Raw genomic sequence first — 11,893 nt, 5'->3', positions numbered from 1 at the left:
CTCTCTCTCTCTCTCAAAAATAAATAAACGTTAAAGAAAGAAAGAAAGAAAACAAAGAAAAAAAGGCAAACTAAGAAACATACTCAACTATAGAGAACAAACTGATAGTGAGGGGGTTGTTAGGATGGGTGAAATAGGTAAAGGGGATTAAGAGTACACTTATCTCAATGAGCACTGAGTAATGTATAGAATTGTTGAATCACTACATTGTACACCTGAAACTAATATAACACTGTATGTTAACTATACTAGAATTAAAATTTTTTTAATAAAATAATTTTTAAAAGACGATAAATAAATAAATAAATAAATAAATACTTTGTATAAAACTTAACCTTACAGTAGGCCATAAAACAAGTCAAAACAAATATCAAAACCCTCTGCTGATAAAGTTCTCTCACCAAAAGATAGTTATTCTACACAGCCATAACCAAATGTTCTACAGATCTAACAACCAAGTGGTTGTTAAAAAATCCTCGTGAGTTTGAATACACAGTAATGACAATGAACAGACTACTTCCACGTACAACACGACAAGCAAATCTGGTAAGCATAATGCTGATCAAGAGAAGCAAGATATGTAAGAATCGAGATAGGTAAAACAAAACCATATTTTTTAGGAATATAATCACAGATAGCTCTTTAATATCTCACTTGTGTGTGGAATCTTAAAAACAAAAACAAACACAAAAACTGAGCTCATAGAGAGAGAACAGATTGGCATTTCAGGGGTGGGAGTTGGGGGGGAGAAGGGAGTGGGATTCCTAGGGAAATGGGTGAAGGGAGTCAAAAGGTACAAACTTAGTTATAAAATGAATAAGTCCTAGGGATGTAATGTACATCATGGTGACTATAGTTAATCATACTGTATTGCATATTTGAAAGTTGCTAAGAAAGATCATAAAAGTTCTCATCACAAGAAACAAAACTGTGTAATTATATATGGTGATGGATGTTAACCAGACTTATTGTGGTGATTATTTCACAATATATACAAATATCAAATCAAGTTGTACACCTAAAACTAGTATAATGTTATATGTCAATTATCTCTCTCTTTTTTTTTTAGAGAGAGAGAGAGAGAGAGAAAGAGGGAGGGGGAGGAACATGGAGAGAGAGAGAGAGAGAGAGAGAGAGAGAGAGAGAGAGAATCTCAAGCAGGCTCCACACTCAGTACAGAGCCAACTCCGGGCTCAATCCCATGACCCTGGGATCATGACCTGAGCTGAAATTAAGAGTCAGGTGCTCAACTGACTAAGCCACCTCAGTCCCCCAATTATATCTTAATTTTTAAAAAGGAAAGAAAATTGTAAGTAGTTAAACTAAAAAGAAAACCATGGAAATTATTTTAACAAAAGTCTGGATAGTGTTTACCTCTAGATGGTCAAAAGAAGATAGTATACATTGGGGTGGCAATGTTTCATATGTTGACCAGAGTGAGAGTTGCAAGGGTATTCACTTTATGGTTACTTATTAATATATATATATATATATATATATATATATATATATATATATGTGTGTGTGTGTGTACATATATATGCATTTCTTTGTATGTACATTATATTTCACAGTAAAAAAATTTTAAATTAAAGGAAATAAAGAAATAAATACTTTGAATGGGCATGGGGTTTCCTTTTAAGGTGATGAAAATGTTCTGAAATACTAAGCACCACTAAATTGTATATTTTAAATGAGTGAATTTTACAGTATATGAATTGTATCTCAATAAAATGATTTTAAAAAACACTTCAGCATGGAGGGACACCCTTCTTGTCTTTACTGCCTGTCATTAATTAGATTTTAGAAATATGAGAGACTTTGAATCTTGTAAATCTACCTGTGCCTTACATTTGTAGCTTTTTGTAAATGAGTCTTCTAAATCTTTATTGCATTTTCTTCAAAATCAGTTAGAAATGTGGACTCAATATTCAACAAATGAAACACCATTGCTGAAACTTTTAGCAAATTGTAATTATTAAAAACAATGTAAATAGCAAGATATTTAAATTCATCTTCTGCAAAAGCAACAGAGGAATAGAACAAGTTAATAATGAGAACTCAATTGTGTATGTCTGATTTTGAAATTCTGTATTCCATAATTACATTTTGGACTATATGGGTTTATGACAAGAACTTAATGGAACTTCTATTTTTAATGGGTAAACTTATATTCTATATTGGAATGGAGTAAAATTGAGAAGCTCTCTGACTTTGCATATGTAGATTTAGTGAAACCGTGGAAGCAAGTTTTTTTTGTCAAAAATTTATTTTTTGAATGTAGATACATATGCTTTTCAATACAAAAAAAAATGAAAATAGGCTCCATTTTGTAGAATTTTCTCTGAAGTTACTAGGTACTCAGCACTTGTAGCAAAAGTATTTTCTCATTTAAAAATATTATGGATGGGGTACTTGGATGGCTCAGTCGGTTGATAGCTGACTTTGGCTCAGGTCATGAACTCACAGGTCATAATTCAAGCCCCGAATGGGGTTCTCAGCTGTCAGTGCAGAGCCCACTTCCGATCCTCTGTCCCACTCTCTCTCTGCCCCTCCCCCGTTCATTCTCTCTCTCTCTCTCTCTCTCTCAAAAATATCTAAACATTAAAAATATATATATATTATGGACTACAGGGGCGCCTGGTTGGCTCAGTCAGAAGAGGGTGCAATGCTTGATCTCAAGGTCGTGAGTTCAAGCCCCACGTTGGGTGTAAAGGTTACTAAAATAAATAAATAAATAAACAAACTTTTTAAAGTAAATAAATAAATTATGGAGTACAGAAAAGAGTAAGTTGATGTTTGTCAATAATTTCAAACGTATTAATCAATTTATGTAATTTTGGGGTGCCTGGGTGGCTCAGTCGGTTGAGCGTCTGACTTTGGCTCAGGTCTTGATCTCATGGTTCTTGATTTCGAGCCTCATGTTGGGCTCTGTGCTGACACCTCAGAGCCTAGAGCCTGCTTTTGATTCTGTGTCTCCCTCTTTCTCTTCTCCTCCCCTGCTCATACTCTGTCTCTCTCTCAAAAATAAATAAACATAAAAAAATTATATGTAATTTTATGAAAAGGTAAAAATAAGACCACATTGAAAAGAATACATTGTTCAAAAAAAAGAAATCCTAGTAACTCGGTAGAGTCAGATACAGCTAGTATACTGATTAAAAGACATAAATAAGTACCAACAATAAGAATTCTGATTAGGCTAGTTAGATGTTTGAATAATCAATATAAAGAAGATTTTATGTTTTAATATTCACAGATCTTTGTTACAATTTTTAGAATTTTATTTTTGAAAATAGATTTGAGTAGATTTATTATACATATTCTAATAAATTAAAAACTAATTTATCTTTTAATAAATATTTCAAAATGTTAGTAGAGTAGATTTATTATACGTATTCTAATAAATTAAAAACTAATTTATCTTTTAATAAATATTTCAAAATGTTAGTAGAGTAGATTTATTATACGTATTCTAATAAATTAAAAACTAATTTATCTTTTAATAAATATTTCAAAATGTTAGGGAGCATCATTGAAAAGATGTGACCACCAGTTGACCTGAGAGCTGGCCCTGGGTGATCAGAGGATCCTTACCCCCTGCCCTGTGTTTGGTATGTGGGTTCCACTTGCCTTTCCCACTCCCAGAGACTGCTCCAAGGACATAGCCTTGAGATAGTGATGTGGTGCTGAGAACACCTGAACGGTATATGTGACTAAACCCAATTAGGTCATCTTTATAAACTCTTAAGGTGCACTGGGTGGGTGCAGGGATCCATTCGCCTTGCTGCCTCCCTAGTGTGTAAGTTCCCTTTGCTTATTAAAACTGCCACCTCCCAACCTGGAGTGACTGCCTCTTTCTTCCTCTCTCCCTGCCCTCTGAGTATGGAGCCTTTTCTCAGATTTCACACGGGAAGCTCCTGAGAGGGTTTCAAACCAATGAAAAATATATATAATTTTAAGTATTTCAGCACCAACTTTCATTCCCCGGCATGTCCCAGTTTCAACAATAAATTATTTGGTCACCCTATATTTGGAATCATATACATTTTGCATGTGTTTTCTTTTTCCAACTGACATTTTATGTTTAACATTTTCCCATGTTACAAATCTTCAAAACATCCCATGGAGTTTTCCATTTAAGATGGGCCTGTCCATCACTCTGCACTTGTCCCTGTCCTTCCTTAACAAGACTTTAAATAAACAACTCATCTTGAAAGTCAAAGACAAAGATCTAATATGCTTTACCATGTTAAGATTTGTTCTTTTCCATTGATGTATTGGCGCTAGAAAATTGTTTCTATCCACCCCTTCCATGAATATTTTTTAAATGTTTATTTCTTTGGGGGGGGAGGGGCAGAAAGAGGGAGGGACAGGATCTGAAGCGGGCTCTGTGCTGACAGCAGACAGCCCAATGTGGGGCTTGAACCGCAAGATCATGACCTGAGCTGAAGTCGGTCGCTTAACCGACTGAGCCACCCAGGTGCTCCCTTTACTTGATAATATATTTTAGACAGTTTACTATGTAGATAAAAATTTGGTGATTTAGAGGTTTTGCTTAAGCAATCCATTAACAGGAAGAGCAATGTTTTGTTTATCCTATCCAACACATCTATATGAATGTTTAGAGCCTTCCAGTTGTACAAAAGAGTGTAGGCCATGGGGAAAATTCCTAAACACACAGAGAGAGTTCTCACTCTTCTGAGTGAGTCAGCAATTTAAATTGATTTTTTTTCCCCAAAGTTGCTAACTTCTCGGGAAAATCTTTCCCTCAAAGTTTCAGAAAAACAGGCTTTGCACTTCACATAATTTTATATATCCTATATTTGCTTCATTCAACAAATATTTATTTAATGACTACTAGATGCAGGGTCCTAGAGATTAAAATCTTACTGACACATTTATTGTTTGATTTCCTCCTCAAGGACTAAGTTATTTTGTAATGCTGGTGCCTGCTAAACATTCTACATTTCACTAAATCAGATGACAGGATAAATAGGACTTCCAGTTAATGATCTATTTGAACACATTTTTTAAAACACATTTTAAAACACATTTTATTGGTCGCCATAAAATTTCCAATAATATCTACTAAAATGAGAACATAGAAAAGTAGACTCCAATTATTACTCCCTATTGGAAAAATGTGGTTTGTTTTTTACATTCAACAAATGCTTTTTGACTGTTTACTATATACAAGGTATAGTAATAGGTGTTTAAAGATGTAGTTCTTTTAGGTTAAGATTATACAGATTATGACTTTTTAAATTTTTATTTTTTGTTATGAAATATTTGTGTCCTACAAGACAGAATGAAGAACATTAATTAACACCTACACTTACATATCTAACACCTAGCTTTAAAAATATAACATCACTTGAATTGACATCTCCAATATACCTTTCCTCAATCCCCAAAGGTAACTACCATCAGCAATTTGGTGTTTATCATTCTCACAAACATGTTAGTATTTCTACTATACACATTTATATCCATAAATAATATATATCCCTTTCTGCAAGTTTTAACACTTTATTTTTTTAATATAATGTATTGTCAAGTTGGCTAACATACAGTGTATACAGTGTGCTCTTGGCTTCAGGAGTAGATTCCCATGATTCATCTCTTACATACAACACACAGTGCTCATCCCAGCAAGTGCCCCCCTCAATGCCCATCACCCATTTTCCCCTCCCCTACACTCCCCCCATCAACCCTCAGTTTGTTTTCTGTATTCAAGAATCTCTTATGGTTTGCCTCCATCTCTGTTTGAAACTATTTTTCCCCTTCCCTTCCCCTATGGTCTTCTGTTAAGTTTCTCAAATTCCACATATGAGTGAAAACATATGGTATCTGTCTTTCTCTGACTGACTTATTTCACTTAGCATAATACCCTCCAGTTCCATCCATGTTGTTGCAAATGACAAGATTTCATTCTTTCTCATTGCCCTCTAGTATTCCATTGAACATATAAACCACATCTTGTTTATCCAATCATCAGTTGATGAACATTTGGGCTCTTACCATAATTTGGCTATTGTTGATAGCACTGCTATAAACATTGGGGTACATCTGCTTCTATGAATCAGCAATCCTGTATCCTTTGCATAAATTCCTAGTAATGCTATTGCTGGGTCGTAGGATAATTCTATTTTTAATTTTTTGAGGAACCTTCACACTGTTTTCCAGAGTGGCTGCACCAGTTTGCATTCCCACTAATAGTGGAAGAGGGTTCCCATTTCTCCACATCCTTGCCAACATCTGTTGTTTCCCAAGTTACTAATTTTAGCCACTCTGACCAGTGTGAGGTGGTATCTCAGTGTGTTTTTGATTTGTATTTCCCTGATGATGAGCAATGTTGAGCATCTTTTCATGTGTCTGTTAGCCATCTGGATGTCTTCTTTGGGAAGGTGTCTATTCATGTCTTCTGCCAATTTCTTCACTAGATTGTTTGGTTTTTTGGGTGTCGAGTTTGGTAAGTTCTTTGTAGATTTTGGATACTAACCCTTTATCTGATATGTCGTTTGCAAATGTCTTCTCCCATTCCATCGGTTGCCTTTTAGTTTTTTTAATTGTTTCCTTTGAACACTTTTTTTTTTTTAGTGTTTATTTATTCTGAGAGAGAGAGAGAGAGAGAGAGAGAGAGAGAGAGCAGGGAAGGGGCCGAGAGAGAGGGAGAGATAGAATCCCAAGCAGGTTCCATGCTATCAGCACAGAGTCCCATGCAGGGCTCGATCTCACAAACTGAGATCATGACTTAAGCTGAAATCAGGAGTCAGTTGTGAAAGAAAGAAAGAAAGAAAGAAAGAAAGAAAGAAAGAAAGAAAGAAAGAAAGAAAGAAAGAAAAATGGACAGAGGAAATTAAAATCTGAATGACTAATAACTATACAAAATATACTCATTTTCACCAGTAATCAGAAAAATGCAAAGTAAAACCACAGAGAGGTACAATTCCACATCCATAATACTGCCAAAAAGCAACTGACTGAGCCACCCAGGCGCCCCAAGTTTTAACACTTTAAACAAAAGATATCATACTGCTGCTCGTATCTTCTGCAATGTATTTTTCTCACTCATTATGTTCTTAAATTGTACTCACATTGATATATATTGATATATACAACTTAATCCTCATGAGGATCCATGTTAACCATCAGGTGGATGGATGGGTAGATAGATGATAGATAGATTAAATCAACCATTGTATGAACATAATACAATTTGTCCATTATCCTCTGAATTGACAGATAAGTTGTTTCCAATTTATCATGATTCAAACACTAGAATAATGAAGATTCTTGTAGAGGTCTTCTTGTGTACATGTATGATATTTATGATCTGTATCTGGGAGTGAAATTGTTGAGTTACAGGGCAAATGCACTTCAAGTTTATCAGATATTTCCCAAATTGCTCACCAAAATGGCTCTACAAATTTAATCTTGCACAGAAGTGTAGGGTCTGCTACTGATCTACTGATTCCCTCTTGGTATTGGCTGACTTTTAATTTTTGGCAGTGTTGTGGATGAGGAATTGTACCCTCTCTGTGGCCTTGCATTTCACTGATTACTAGTGAAAATTAGCACATATTGTATTTTTATTAGCCATTCAGATTTTCATTTCCTCTGTCCATTTTTATTTTCTTTTTTTTAGAGAGAGAATTAACAATTATGTTGAGTATATATACTATAAACACAGTATATCTCTCTATTTATATTTAGGCCTTCTTTTATTTTTTTTAATTCCAGTATAATTAACAGTGATATATTAGTTTCAGGCATGTAAGATACTGATTCAACAATTCTATATATTTCTCAATGCTTATCAAGATAAATGTACTCTTTTTTTTTAATTTTTTTTTCAACGTTTTTTATTTATTTTGGGACAGAGAGAGACAGAGCATGAACGGGGGAGGGGCAGAGAGAGAGGGAGACACAGAATCGGAAACAGGCTCCAGGCTCTGAGCCATCAGCCCAGAGCCTGACGCAGGGCTCGAACTCACGGACCGCGAGATCGTGACCTGGCTGAAGTCGGACGCTTAACCGACTGCACCACCCAGGTGCCCCGATAAATGTACTCTTAATCCCCTTCACCTATTTCACCCATCCACCAACCCACCTCCCCTCTGGTAACCAACCACCTGTTTGTTCTCTACAGTTAAGAGTCTGTTTTTTGGGTTTTCTCTCTTTTTTTCCTTTATCCTCTGTCCATTTTTTTTTTCAGATTTATTTATTTTGAGAGAGAGAGAACACAAGTGGGTAAAGGGCAGAGAGAGAGGGAGACAGAAGATCCAAAGTGGACTCTGTGCTGACAGCAGCAAGCCTGATGCAGGGCTCGAACTAACAAACCGTGAGATCATGACCTGAGCTGAAGTTGGTCACTCAACCGACTGAGCCATCCCTGTTCCCCATGTCCATTTTTCTATCATTGCTTCCTTTCTTTTTTTCTTTTTTTAAAGTAATCTCTGCACCCAATGTGGGGTTCAAGCTTATGACCCTGAGATCAAGAGTTGCATGCTCTACTGACTGAGCCAGCCAGACGCCCCTGTCATTGTTTCTTTTGCTTATAAATTTTGAGTTCTATTTAACAATAAAACTTTGTGATATTTATGGAACCACAGAAGACCCCAAATAGCCAAAGAAACCTTGAGGAAAAGAAGGGAGGCATCACGTTTCCTGATTTTGAGCTATACTATAAAACTATAGTGACTAAAATAGTATGGTACTGACATAAAACTAGTCAACTAGACCAATGGCAAAGAATCGAGAGCCCAGAGACAAACCTAAGCATATACAGTCAACTTATATTTGACAAGGGAGCCAAGAATAAATCAACGGAGAAAAGACAGTCTCTTCAATAAATGGTGCTAGGAAAATAGGATATTCATACATAAAAGAATGAAGCTTTACCTTTATCGAACACCACCCACAAAAACTAACTTGAAATGGATTAGACTTAAATGTAAGACCTGAAACTATGAAACTCCTAGAACAAAATACAGGGAAAAGCTTCTTGAAATGGGTCTTAGAAATTATTTTTGTGGGGGTGCCTGGGTGGCTCATTCGGTGAAATGTCTGATTCTTGATTTTGGCTCAGTTCATGATCTCATAATTCGTGGGTTTGAGTTCCACATCAGGCTCTTCACTGACAGCATGGAGCCAGCTTGGCTCCTCTCCCTCGTGCAAGCACACAAGCACATGTGCTCTCTTTCTCTCTCAAAAATAAACAGTTTTTTAAAAAAGAAATAATATTTTTTGGAAATCACACCTATAGCACAAGCAACAGAATAAAAAATAAATAAGTGGGATTACATCAAACTAAAAAGCTTCTGCACAGAAAAAAAATCAACTAAGTGAAAAAACAACCTATGAATGGGGAAAAAAACCCACATTGGCTATGTATCTGATAAGGGGTTAATATCCAAAATCTATAAAGAACTCATTCAATTCAATAGCAAATAAATAAATAAATAAATAAACCAAATAATCCAATTTTAAATATGGGCAAAGGACCTGAACACCCATTTTTCCAAAGAAGATACATGAAGGGCCAACAGGTACATGAAAAGATACTCAACATCACTAGTCACTAGGGAAATGCAAATTAAAACCACAATGAGATATCACCTCACACCTATTAGAATGTTCATCATCAAAAAGACAAGACATAAATCCTAGCGTGGATATGTTCAATATCACTAGTCATTAGGGAAATGCAAATTAAAACCACACTGAGATATCACCTCACACCTATTAGAATGGCCATCATCAAAAAGACAAGAGATAAATGCTAGCGTGGATGTAGAGAAAAGAGAATCCTTGTGACCTCTTGGTAAGAATGTAACTTGGTACAGACACCATGAAAAACAGCATGAAACAACCAAGACATGGAAACAACCTAAGTGTCCATCAGTGGATGAATAGATACAGTTGTGGTACATAGATACAATGGAATACTACCCAGCCATTATGAAAACAAAACAAAGCAAGGAAATCCTCGTTTTGACAAAATGGATGAATCTTGAAGGCAGTATTCTAAATGAAATAAGTCAGAGAAAGAAAGACAAATACTGTATGATCTTACTTATATGTGGAACTGGAAAAAAAGAATCCACGAAACTCATAGAAAACTGATCAGATTTATGGTTATCAGAGGCAGGGATGGAGGGTGGGGGAATTGGAGGAAGGTTGTCAAAAGGTACAAACTTCCATCACCCCTATGTTTATTGCAGCATTATTTACAACAACCAAATTTTGGAAACAGCCCAAGTATCCACTGATAGATGAATGGATAAAGAAGGTGTGGCCTATATACAATGGAATATTATTCACTCATAAAAAAGAACAAAATCTTGCCATTTGCAGCAACATGGATGGAGCTAGAGAGTATAACAATAAGTGAAATAAGTCAGAGAACGACAAGTACTATACGATTTCACTCATGTGGAATTTAAGGAAAAAATGAACAAAGGGAAAAAAACAGACAAGCCAAAAAATGGACTTTCAGCTATAGAGAACAAACTGAAGGTTATCAGAGGAGAGGTAGGTGGGGTATGGGTGAAATAGGTGAAGGGGATTAAAAGTATATTTATCCTGATGAGCACTGAGTAATATATAGAATTGTTGAATCATTATATTGTACACCTAAAACTAATTTAATGCTGCATGTTAACTATAATGGAATTAAAATAATTAAAATTTTAAAAATCTCTCTTGGATGAAAAAAAGGTACAAACTTTCAGTTATAAGATAAATAAGTACTAGGAATATAATGTACAACATGATTGCTGTATATTATACATTGCTAACATTGCTAACATTGCTGTGTATTATACGGTAGTTATTAAGAGAGAAGATCCTAAGAGATTCAACCACAAGGAAACTTTTTTTGTTCTTTTTATTTTATCTACATGAGATGATGTAACTAAACCTATTGTGGTTAATTATTTCACACTACATGTAAATTAAACCTTCATGCTCTATACCTTAAACTTATCCAGTCACATTTGTGAATTATTTCTCAAACTGGAAAAAAAATAATTTTAAATAATTTGTGGTTATCTATGATGCAAATATACTTCCCAATTGGTAGCTCATCTTCTGGCTTATATAAGGTGTATCTGATATAGAGAAGCCCTCCTTAATTTTATTGTAGTCAGACTTAATACTCTTTCTGTATGATTGTGTTTTTGTGTTTCTTGTTTAAAGTCTTCCCTATCCTAAAGACATAAATATGCTCTCAATGTTTTATTTTGGTAGATTGAAAGTTGTGCTTTTTACATTTAGGTATTTATTCCTCTGGAACTTATTTTTGTGTGTGGTATGGGATAAGTATCTAATTTTATTATCTTTCCATAGATAATAATATTAATTCTCCAAGAAAAAACTGTTGTCCTATGTCTGCTATTGGATTGTTTCCCCACTACCTTGTTATGATACTGTCATGTCAAGTTTCCACATCTCAACTCTCACTCTGCTCTTTAAATCTATTTGTCTATCTTTGATTTGCATCTAACTGCTCATGTTATTAATATTATAGTAAGTAATGCTCAGGGGAGGCAAATTTCATTCACTTTGTACTTCAAAATTCTCTGGGTTGTACTGCTCCCTTGCTCTTACAATTAAATTTGAAAAACAGCCCCTCAGTTTGAATAAAATGCTATTGGGATTTTAATTGGATCAAAATCACATTGAATTTATAAATTATTTGAGGGAAATTGATATGTCTTTTTCTGATATTAAGAATCCCTATTAATAATAAATATTGTATGCTTTTACATTTACTTAGGCTTTCTTTAATGTCTTGCAATAAAATTTTACAATCTCCTATATGAAGGTATTGCACATCTTTTGTTAAGATTACTAGGTACCAGGAGAGGGGCCAAGATGGCAGAGC

Source organism: Prionailurus bengalensis, chromosome B4, assembly GCF_016509475.1.
Source record: "Prionailurus bengalensis isolate Pbe53 chromosome B4, Fcat_Pben_1.1_paternal_pri, whole genome shotgun sequence".
Taxonomy (NCBI): Eukaryota; Metazoa; Chordata; class Mammalia; order Carnivora; family Felidae; genus Prionailurus; species Prionailurus bengalensis.
Note: the sequence above shows the minus strand (reverse complement) of the source record.